Source organism: Pristiophorus japonicus, chromosome 5 (assembly GCF_044704955.1).
Source record: "Pristiophorus japonicus isolate sPriJap1 chromosome 5, sPriJap1.hap1, whole genome shotgun sequence".
Classification (NCBI taxonomy): domain Eukaryota; kingdom Metazoa; phylum Chordata; class Chondrichthyes; family Pristiophoridae; genus Pristiophorus; species Pristiophorus japonicus.
Window position 1 is genome coordinate 158936366 of NC_091981.1, and position 12506 is coordinate 158948871.

General features: G+C 42.5%; 1 protein-coding gene across 2 annotated transcripts in view; it reads right to left on the reverse strand.

Annotated features, from left to right (window-relative positions):
- The window catches only part of glcci1a (glucocorticoid induced 1a), a 226667-nt gene that overhangs the window by 123230 nt on the left and 90931 nt on the right, over window positions 1-12506 (reverse strand). The gene's annotated exons all lie outside the window — the stretch shown is intronic.

Below are 12506 nucleotides of genomic sequence, written 5' to 3' on the forward strand. Positions count from 1 at the left end.
GGGCATACCCTTGCATTTTTTTCTGCGGTTCAGTGTAAGCATGACGGGCTGAATTAATCTACTATAACAGGGATCACTACAACTATTAAAGTTCATCTTTGTAACATGATTATATATACAAAACGCATACAATATAAAGAATGTTTTTACACCACTCCACACCTTTGAGCTTTGGGCCAACATCCTGAAGATCTTTGAAACCCTGCATAATTTTTTTAATGCCATAAACAGCCCAACCATGAAAAGTGTCTGTCTGTAAAGGCAAGAGACATAGACAATAAATCATCTAAAAGGTGGTGAAATAGGCGAGAGTCAATGTTACAAAATCACTCTCCTACCAGGGAGCTGTCTGCTGGGAGTCTACATTAGGAGCCTGGACTTACACTCCCCATGAGCTTCAAGCCCAAACTCCCAAGAAACATTTCCGATGGGTGAGGCTCCCTACTGGGAGCGTGATTTTGTAAAATCGGTCCACACATCTGGTAACTGTCTAAAGCATGCCGAGTATTTTAAATCCAGCAATTGGTGAATCTGTGTCACTGCAAGAATACTGCAGGGTACCAGGGCCTCATCTGTAATATCAGCCAGAGTAAAACAAGCTCGGTTTAGTTTGTTCGCACATTTAAAGCACCATTGCATCATCTTCACTGCCTTCTCTTACCCTCCCAGTTTTGAAAAATTGTTGATGCCTTTTTCAAGGCAGATTTGCAGGGAGCAGATTTGCATAAACATTACAGACGAGAATATTCAAAATTGCATTGTTGAATGCTATGATTTAGTTCTGGTATTACATGATGAATAAAACAACAGTAAATGTCTCAGTATCTGTTGGAGAACTGGTATCTTTTAAGATTCCCCCCATAATTTACTGTACGCCTTATGCTTTAAGTTTTTGAAGGATAAATATTTCAGTATCCTGTAAAACCCTACAACTACATTATTAAACTCAGATTGAAACAGTGGCGCTGTGTACGTGCATGCGTTCATGACGACGCGTCCATTTTGGGCCTCAGCTGTGCAAATGATGTAGAAAGCACATGCATCAAATTCTATTAATTCCCTTAGACACTGCTACAGCTTCATTAGCAAGTAAATCATAAGTGCCACCATTGGTTCCTCACAAGTTTATGGTTTCTGTATTTGAAACTGGAGACAAATTTTTTCATAGGGAAAGAAATCTGGATATTCACAACAACTGAAATGCTCAACACGATATGCGAACGTATTGTGAAAAATGACGGCACTTGATGTTAAATGTTTTTGTTGGACCTAATGCATTTGTCTCGCACGGTTTTCATGAGCTGCAACATGAAGGAGACTGCCTACTTCCACCTCTAATATCGTCTCAGCAACTCTCATCCATGCTCGTTACATTCAGAGTCGACTATTCCAATGCTCTCCTGGCCGGCCTCCCATATTCCATAAACTTAAGCTCATCTAAAACTTTGCTGCTCATATCCTATGCACCTACCACCCCTGTGCTCGCTGACCTACATTGGCTCTGATCCAGCAAATCTTGATTTTAAAATTCTCAGCTGATTTCAAATCCCTCCATGGCCTCACCCCTTCCTATCTCTGTAACCTCCTCCAGCGCTACAACTCTCCTCCAATTCTATTCCTCCTGTGGACCCCCACTTAATTTGCTCTACCAGTGGCAACCATGCCTTCAGCCATCTAGGCCCTGGTGGGTGATGTTCGCGATGGAAATAGGCAGTCTGTGTCTTGGAGGGTAGGGCAGAACATTTTCACTCAAAGGGCAAGAGTTATGAAACACATCAAGGAAGGCCATTGAAAAAAGTGGGACAAATACTTTTAAGACATAATTAGCTGAGTTTCTGAAAAGAGATGGGTTTGAGGGATATGGTAAGAAGTTGATGCTAAAATTTTTTGTTTCTCAAGATGTTCTTACTTTTAAACCAAGGAAAGACAGCTTGCTAAAACCCTAAAACATCATCCACTTACTAGAAATAACTAAATTTTAATACATACCAGACTCAACAGACAAAAAACAAAAACAAAGCTCTTCTAGTTTACAAAAAATATAAATATCTCAAACAATCAGATCCTTCAGCATAGCAGTTGTTAAGACTTTGAGTAGAACTGAATACCCAGCACTCCCAAGATATTGCAAATGCTGCAATTTCAGGTTTGCATGGGATATTCTCCTAACTTCAGCGACACTGGTCACTCCTGTAAGCAGATCCTGCATCCCCTACGATTAGCTGCTTACCTTTACTGCAAAATATACAGTTACATAATCGTGTGGCTTGGGTCTCATAACAATGAAACACCTTGTTCTATAACCTGGGTACCGTAATCTCGCACATACCTTAACCTACATTTTCCTACCTTCTGAAAATTGTACTGAAACAGTCAACAACTTGCATTTACATAACTCCTTTAATGTAGTAAAGCATCCCAAGGTACTTCACAGGATGGTCGTCAGACAAAATTAAGACCGAGCCAAAGGAGGATATATTGGGACAGCTGACCAAAACCTTGGTCAAAGGAGGTAGCTTTTGAGGAGTGTCTTAAAAGAGGAGAGAGGGGTGGAGATGCAGAGTGGTTTAAAGAGGGAATTCCAGAGCTTAGGGCCTAGGCAGCTAAAGGCACGGCTGCCAAAGGAGCGGTGAGGAAGTCCGAGCTGCATAAGCCACCAGAATTGGAGTAACAAGATCTGGGAGGGCAGCAGGGTTGGAGGAGATCAAAGAAATAGGGTGGGGCAAGGCCATGGAGGAGCATTTTAAATTTGAGCGAAATTAAATTTTAAAACTCCAGTAACATGAAGTCAATTGTAAGCCAACAAACTGGTTTATTCTACATGTAATATTTGAATGAACAAAAAGCAGCTCATAATGTATTTTAATCTATTTCATGATATTTCATGACACCCCATATAACTTATTTTGCCTGGATCTAATCCCAGAAGCAAGTGTTTTTAACCCCTTGGGAGCTGAATTTCACTTAATAGCATCACATTCATTAATCCCAAATAATCATTCATCTCAAAGTGACAGCAAAACCCCTAATTTATCTTCTTCCATTTGTGCATCTTTAACACAAACAATGCGCTTTATAACAGAAGATTCCCTGTCTTTGCTTGCAAGAGTGCATTTCTGAAGAGCAGTAAACAAGCATTAGTAGAGTCAGGGACATACACTAAGAAAATTAATTCTTGGGATGCGGACATTGTCAGCAAGGCTGGTATTTATCGCCCTTCCCAGTTGCTCTTGAAAAGGGGATGGTGAGACGCCTTCTTGAACTTTTGCAGTCTGTGTGGTGAAGGTGTCCCTACAATGCCGTTAGGTGGGAAGTTCCAGGAGTTTGACCCAGCGACAACAAAGAAACGACAATTTTGATTTACTTTAGGATGATGTGCGACTTGGAGGAGAACTTGGTGGTGAGGGTGTTTCCACATATCTTCTGCTGCTGTCCTTCCATGCCAGTGTTTCACAAACTATGGTCTGTGGATCCTTGGGGGGGGGGCCTGTAGAATAATCTGGAGAGAGCAAGATTCGGAGATATCTACAGTAAACATCTCCAAAGGATAATCATCTGGGAAGCAAATCTCAATATCCATCTCCATCAAATCAAAGGGTCAGTCTGGATCTGTAATCCAATAGCAAGTCATTTCAGTGCATCAAGGGAAATCAGCTTACTGGCTTTCTAAGTCTCTCTTCCTATCTCGGAAGCGGGACTGAACCATTCCCCACAGTGAAGAATAATGGCACAGTCGCTTTTAGAAAAGGCCGTGTTAAATTCTGTTTTCCATGTGAAATGATGTGACAGAGTGAACAATCCGAGTCCCAATACTCAGCAAACTGTTCACTTCAGTCCAATGGCCCAAAAAAAGGACAAGCCATAGAGTGTGCTTCCCTCCGCCCCCCCCCCCCCCCCGACTCCGCTTGTTCCCCATTGGGCCTGCCATCTTGCAGGCCACACCCCTCCCTCTCCTTGTCCTGCCCCCTGGCCATGTCTTCCATCACTAAACAGACTTGGGTGTTTCTCTACTCCAGCTGGGCCGCAGGTTCAGTTGTTTCCAGGCTCTTGTTAATCTGACTGAGAAAGATCGGCTAGGCCTCGGGGGATCGATGGGAAATGGATTGCAGGTACTGACAGCAGAGCCCGGTTTGTAGATCATCCTGTCCCGGAGCCTGAAACAAGTGTTGCTCCTGCTGTGCAGGTAAAGGAAACAGACCATGGATTGTGTGTCATTGCTTCCACTTCAATCTGTGTTCCCCCGAGTTAGTAACAAACTCAGTGATGCTGTAATCTCAACAAGTTAATGTTGAGACTGCTCGGTTTAAGGATTGGGGATTGTTAGTGTGGCGCATCGTGCGAGGTCGGAGGTGATATCTGCAGTGTTAATACTGAGCTTCATCCAAGGTGGCATGACAAGTACCTCAATTTTTATAGAATCATAGGGCCCAAGTTTCCACATGATAAAAAACGGACGCCCCTCCGAGCTGGGCGCCAGTTTCTCGCGCCTAAAACGGCGCCGAAAAAAAAACGAGCGATTCTGGAGCGCCCTGCAGCTCCTTGTCTGCTTGGCGCGGCGCCCAGGGGGGCGGAGCCTACACTCACACCAATTTTGTAAGTGGGAGGGGGCGGGTACTATTTAAATTAGTTTTTTTCCTGCCGGCAACGCTGCACGTGCACGTTGGAGCGTTCGCGCATGCTCAGTGTGAAAAAAACATTGGCACTCGGCCATTTTTGTAGTTCTTTGTAGCTGTTTAGTTTTTGAACATTTTTTAATAAAAGTACATTACCATCAGCACAGAGGCTTCTTGTAGCAGTGAGAAGGCTGCAGGAAGTCTCAGAAAGTTGAGGCAGCCGTTTCCCGACGACCTCCCCCTTTTGCCGTCGGGAAATGGCTCCTCAATTTGAGGCTTCCTGCAGCCTTCTCTCTGTCCCGCCAGCCGTCTGGAACGGCTCCATTCCCCCCCCCCCCCCCCCCCCCGCGTTCGGTTGGCTCCCTCCTCTCCCCCTCCCCCCCCCACCCCCCCCCCCCCCGCGTTCGGTCGTCTCCCTCGTTTTGTGAGGCTTGCTGCACCATTCTTCCTGGCTGAAGCACTTTCACACAGGTAGGAAGATGGTTTATTTAATCTTTTCTTTGCTTATAAATGTTTATTCAGGTTGGATTTATTTGTATAATATTTGTATAAGTATAAATAAGGATTGATTGGAAAGGTGGCGTGTCCGGCCACTGACACCTGATTTCAAAGTTTCCACAGTGAAAATGTACTCCAAACTAACGTAGAATGGAGCAAGTGAAGATTTCTGTAGAACTGAAAAAACCTGTTCTACACATTAAAAAATCAGGCGCAGGTTATAAATCAGGCGTCCAGAACGAGGTGAGGGGGGGGGGGGGGGGGGTGGGGGAAGGGAACTCATTAAATTCTACAATCAATCCTTATTTATACTTATACAAATATTATACAAATAAATCCAACCTGAATAAAAATTCATAAGCAAAGAAAAGATTAAATAAACCATCTTCCTACCTGTGTGAAAGTGCTTCAGCCAGGGAGAATGGTGCAGTAAGCCTCACAAAACGAGGGAGACGACCAAACTCATGGTCTACAGGGCTGTAGTAATACCCACCCTCCTGTATAGCTCAGAGGCATGGACGATGTACAGAAGACACCTCAAGTCGCTGGAGATATATCACCAACGATGTCTCCGTAAGATTCTGCAAATCCCCTGGGAGGACAGGCGCACCAACATCAGTGTCCTCGCCCAGGCTAACATCCCCGACATTGAAGCACTGACCACACTCTATCAGCTTCGCTGAGCAGGCCACATAGTTCATGTGCCAGACACGAGACTCCCTAAGCAATTGCTCTATGCGCAACTCCTTCACAGCAAACGAGCCAAAGGTGGGCAGTGGAAACGTTACAAGGACACCCTCAAACCCACCCTGGTAAAGTGCGACATCACCACTGACACCTGGAGGTCCCTGGCCGAAGACTGCCCTAGGTGGAGAAAGTGCATCCGGGAGGGCGTTAAGCTCTTCGAATCTCAATGCCGCGAGCGTGAAGAGGTCAGGTGCAGGCAGCGGAAGGAGCGTGCGGCAAATCAGTCCCACCCCCTTCCCCTGACGAATGTCTGTGCCACCCGTGACAGGGTCTGTGGCTCTCACATTGGACTGTCCAGCCACCAAAGGACTCACTTTAGGAGTGGAAGGAAGTCTTCCTCAATTCCGAGGGACTGCCTATGATAATGATGATGATGATACAGAATATCCTGGGTTATAGATATCTCCACAGTTATGATTTGATAATGAGCAGCCAAAAGTAGTAATCCATGCAGGCAAATTAGTTTTCCCTTCCACTGGAGTTGGAATTCCTTGCTGCCAAGCAACATTCTAATTAACAAACTCAATTGAGACCAGAATGGATGAAGTTCAGTAACTGAGCCAAGGAGAGGTCAATGACTCTTGGTCAAAGAGCAAACTTGCAGCTTTCTGGTTCATAACCAGTTATGTGAAAAAATGAACCACTGTTGCCTTGTTAGCCCTGTCCAATGCAATCAATCACTTACACTATTTTTAAAAACAGCAGGGAGAGCGCTTGTAAGCTACTCGTGATCAGACTTGGTCAAGAGCTGATAACATCCAACACCTCCTCTCCGTTGCATTTTTTCTCAGGGTTGCGAGTAAAGTGTTACACAAGCACCAGTAACAGCGATTCTCAACCAGATGTCGGCCCACAGGGCAATAGCTGATAATGTACAGGTACTTCCCTCTCAGAAACTTTGGAACTCACTCCATTTTGTGTTTCCTCACATAGAAATGAAAAGAAATGTCAATGATGCCAAACACATAATTCATTTGGAACAGCTCAAAATTTCCTATCAATCTGATTGCAAGCCAAATGTAGAAATCAGACTGGGAGCTCTGGGAGGTCAGCTTTTATTAGAATAGTTGTGCTACAGAATTAACACCACTGTTCAACATAAATACATCATTTCAAAGAACAGCTTCTAGCTGAGACTGTTAGTGAAGCACAACAGGGTTTTCATTGCCTCCTGTAGTGACCATTCTGCCAATTTCTACACTGTAGAAAAACTGTTATCCAAAATTATATTCACCTTCCAGGAATATTCACTTCATGCAACAGGACTTGCCATCTCATGATTATATCGTCCTTACTGGGATAGGGTAAATCTTAAGATGGCCAGAAGGAAGGAAAGAGTGTCCTACACTACATTGATTACATCAAAGATTTTGACAAAAATCAACTAAAGACAATGCCAAAGTCCTACTTAAGGCAAATGATTGTTTTATAGAGCATTCCTTCAACGTGATATTTCATAACTCTCAGCAAAGATATATTCCAGTAAGAAAGACTCTCGAGAAGGATGAACCATTCGTGACTAAGGAAGTAAAGTATCAAATTGAAAACATACAATATTGCGATGATTAGTGGAAGGTCAGAGAATTGGGAAATTTTTAGAAACCAGCAAAGAACGACTAAAAAAATAACAGAGAGAAGATAGATTATGAGAGTAAACTAGCAAGAAATATAAACAGACAGCAAGAGCTTCTACAGGTATATAAAAAGGAAGAGAGTAGTTAAAATAAACATTGGTCCCTTAGAGGATGAGAATGGAGAATTAATAATGGGAAACGGGGAAATGGCAGAGACTTTGAACAAATATTTTGTATAAGTCTTCATAGTAGAAGACATTAAAAGCATCGCAATAATTGATAATTGGTTGTAATCTACCAAAATTCCCTGGAGTCTGAAGAGGTCCCAACGGATTAGAAAATCGCAAATGTAACACCTCTATTAAAGAAAGGGGGGAGACAGAAAGCAGGAAACTATAGACCAGTTAGCCTAACATTTGTCATTGGGAAAATGCTGGAGTCCATTATTAAGGAAGCGGTAGCAGGACATTTAGAAAATCATAATACAGTCAAGCAGAGTCAGCATGATTTTTTGAAAGGGAAGTCATGTTTGACAAATTTGCTAGACTTCTTTAAGGATGTACTGAGCAGGGTGGATAAGGGGGAACCAGTGGATGTGGTGTATTTCGATTTCCAGAAGGCATTCGATAAGGTGCCACATAAAAGGTTACTGCACAAGATAAGAGCTCACGGGGTTGGGGACAATATATTAGCATGGATAGAGGATTGACTAACTAACAGAAAACAGAGTGTCAGGATAAATGGGTCATTTTCAGGTTGGCAAACTGTAACTATTGCAGTGCCACAGGGATCAGTGCTGGGGCATTAACTATTTACAATTTATATTAATGACTTGGATGAAGGGACCGAGTGTAATGTAGCCAAATTTGCTGATGATACAAAGATAGGTGGGAAAGCAATTCATGAGGAGGATGTAAAGAATCTGCAAAGGGTTATAGATAGGCTAAGTGAGTGGGAAAAAAATTTGGCAGATGGAGTATAATGTGGGAAAATGCGAGGTTATCCACTTCGGTAGGAAAAATAAAAAAGAAAATTATTTAAATGGGGAGAGATTACAAAATTCTGCAGTACAGAGGGATCTGGGGGTCTTTGTACATGAAACACAAAAAGTTAATATGCAGGTATAGCAAGTACTTAGGCAGGCAAACGGAATGTTGACCTTTATTGCAAGAGGGGTGGAGTATAAAAATAGGAAAGTCCTGCTACAACTATACAGGGCGCGGTGAGACCACATCTGGAGTACTGCGTACAGTTTGGGTCTCCTTATTTAAGGAGGGATATACTTGCAGTGGAGGCAGTTCAGAGAAGGTTCACGAGACTGATTCCTGAGATGAAGGGGTTGTCTTATGAAGAAAGGTTGAGCAGGTTGGGCCTATACTCATCGGAGTTTAGAAGAATGAAAGGTGATCTTATTGAAATGTACAAGATTCTGAGGGGCCTTGACAGGGTAGGTGCAGAGAGCATGTTTCCCCTCGTGGGGGAATCTAGAATTAGCGGGCATAGTTTCAGAATAAGGGGTCACCCATTTAAAACGGAAATGAAGGAGGAATTTCTTCTCGGAGAGTCATGAATCTTCGGAATTCTCTACCCTGAAGAGCTGTGGAGGCTGGCTCATTAAGTATATTTAAGGTGGAGATGGACAGATTTTTGAATGATAAAAGAGTCAAGGGTTATGGTGAGCAGACAGGGAAGTGGAGTTCAGGCCAAGATCTGATCAGCCATGATCTTATTGAACGGTGGAGTAGGCTCGAGGGGCCAAATGGCCTACTCCTGCTCCTATTTCTTGTTATGATCTTATGAACAATGTGATGTCCTCTATCGATGTGAACACATATTTTGCATTGTTAATGCCTCCCAGATTTTCCAGGAATCTCCCAAAATGGAAGATTGGTTTCCCAGGCACTGCCACTAGGAACCCAGGAGAAAGCTACTTTGTGTATTGCACACTTTCACTTCTTGAGATCAAAGACTGAGCTGCCTTCAGCTTTCGCTGCAGGATGCAGCCAATGGGCTTTGGAATGTGGTGGCCATGTTGCACGCCAACGACAGGCCACATCGCCACTTCATTGCCACACAGATAGGCTGGTGTGGGTGTAACTACTAGGGTCACGCATTGAGGCGCCATTCCTGAACCTCAGGAGCAGTGCTCCTTTCCTGGCTTCACAAAAAAGTTGTGGCCTGCTGACAATCCGTACTCGACCCCCAGTGTGGGAGCCAGCTGACTTCCCGCTCGCCCACAACCAGGGATTTGCATACTGAACCACAGTATGTCTTACGCTGACTTTGATGAATAGTTCAAAAAAAGTCTCTATCATTGCTGAAAGCAGCAAGAAGCCATCTCAAGTACAGAAGAAAGAAACCACAAGCAAATGCACTACTACAGAGGACACAACCTTTGAAATAACATTTGCAAACAGGGAAATATCACGTGACTGAACCACCAGGAATACATCCAACCAGAGTTGGCAATTCTACATATATTGCATTCATTAAATGAGACTGCCCTTACCACAGGACTTCCCATGTCTCTCTAATCACATGACATGTCCAATTAGAGACAGCAACATATTGGGAAATTTGTGTGCCACAGTTGGGCTTTCCCAATCACTCAAAAGATTTACTCAGACTCCGTTAACCAAACATAGAGCAGGTAGGTCCTAGTAGATTCAATCCCAGTCTATGCTGAATTTGCTGATATCAGCTGGGCAACATTGGCTTCAGCAACCTTGGCTTAGGGAGTGGAAAGCCAGCCAGAGTTCCCACTCCTGATTGAGATTTCTATCCAGCGATCTCTGCTGGGCGCTCACATCAGAGGAGAATGGGATCCGACTCAGCTTTTGATGTGTCTGTAGTCAAATAATCTATCAAGACTCGTCCAAATAATGGCTGTTTGGCCAAGGTACCAGGAGATACAACCAACATCCACGGAATATACCACAGCAAGGGGTCAACACTTGCTTGTGACTGAGCAGAATATTTTTAAAATGTAAATGGTTTCAAGTAGTTAAAATGTAGTATTGTTGAGCAGATTATAGTAAATAACCTGATAAATACTGTGAAGTATTGATTTTGGACTGCAATTGTTAAGTATGTAATCTACACATTTAGTATTCCTTTAAATTCACACCGATAGTCAAAAATAATGCACTCAGCGGCATTCTCAACCAATAACGAATTCAATAATCCTGGTGTGCTTAAACCAGCAAAACTACTTGTTTAAACTGTTGCTGACTTTAAAAAGAACAAACTTACATTTATATAGGGCCTTACACCACCTCAGGATTTCCCAAAATTTTTTGCAGCCAATGAAATATTATTTGAAGTGTAATCATTGTTGTAATGTAGGAAAACATGGCAAACACTTTGCACACAGCAAGCTCCCACAATCAGCAATGAGATAAAATGACCAGATATTCTGTTTTATTGATGTTTGCTGTAGGACTTCCTCAGTGCAGCCCCTCATAGTGCAGCACTCCCTCTGCACTGCACTGAAGTGTCAGCCTAGAAAATGTATTCAGTGACAAATGTTAGCAAACAGAAAATCATGTGCCGATTAATTACAAATTGTAACCGGTGACCACAGAAAATGAAAGAATTTCATACCCAGTGAACGTCTATACATGTACTTCTATACATAATGGCAGATGGTAAGCTTAGATGATCTGCTTGGGTTTTACAGGAATTTCCCTTGGTAAAAAAAATATAAAAACACAAGCTGTTTAAAATTTGTTGTGGTGTTCAACCACAAAGCTATGCATTATATTTTTATACATCGCAACAGCAAACCATAATTTACAAACCACCATGTAATCTGTTCTGTTTATGAAGTACAACCAAAAAACAGACTAAAATCCAGCATCAGACATGAAAGCAGCAAAATAAAAATAAAACCGTTTCAGACAGCAGTGAATGTTTAAGTGTAGACCGTGGCAACGTGTGGTACCAGGATGGTTTTGTATGCAGTTGCTGCTTACTTATTTTGTGTGAAATCCTGAAGTACTGGAGAAGCTTCTTTATCCCATTGTTCTCTTCTGCACAAAGCTCTGGAGTTGGAATTTTAGCAAGCTTGAGGAATGCTGGCTCCATGGCCCATCTGAAGGAATTCTGAAAGCTGGGTAAAACCACACAATCCAAGATGCAACTCTCTTCATCACTACCTTCTGGTGAGCGAATTAAATGTTTCTACTTTCCTTGGAGTTACTTTGGGCCACACTTCTGCTTTAGCCTTTCCATTCTTCAGCAACTGAGCACATGAAGGAAAATATAGTTCCGCCTCTTACACCTTGTTTAAAAAAAAAAAATCACTCTTGGGATATGGGTATCGCTAGTAAGACCAGAATTTATTCCCATCCCTAGTTACCCTTCAGATGTCAACACTGGTATGACTGAAGCCACATATATAGCCCCAGAACAAGCAAGGATGACAAGTTTCCTTCCCTATTAGGAATCAAGGACATTAGGGATCTAGTTGGGTTTTTACAACAATCTGACAGCTTCATGGCCACTTTTGCTGATGTCGGCATTTTATTCTGAATTCAAATTCTCCAACTGTCATGGTGGGCTGTGAATGTCGGTTCTCTGAATTATTAGTCCAGCATTACTGGTCCATTATCACTACCACTGCCGTACCTGTAGCTGATGATTCAGATCAGTTGCTGCATTCTCTACACCTAGCAGTATCTTGGTTAATATTTGAGATCTGAATTTACAATACAGACTTCACACTCTCAAAGCTTACTGAGGATTAAATGATTATGAATATTCTGACAAAAATCAAAACACTGCAGATGACGGAAATATGAAAACAAAAACAGAAAAAACTGGAAATACTCAGCTGGGCAGTTAGTATCTGTGGAGAAACCAAGTCAGACTGTTCCTAACCAATTTATCTGTTAATTCTTCATTCTTCTTTCATTCTTCCAAAATTAGCTAATTTCTAGTGGAGCAAGTTAATCTAGAACAATTATTTCCATTTCTTTCTTTCTTTCTATATTTTCAATGTGAACCTAATTAGGTTATGGTGACCATTTCCCAAGTGTTCTTCCGTCTAAAGCTACACAAAACCAGACCTAGC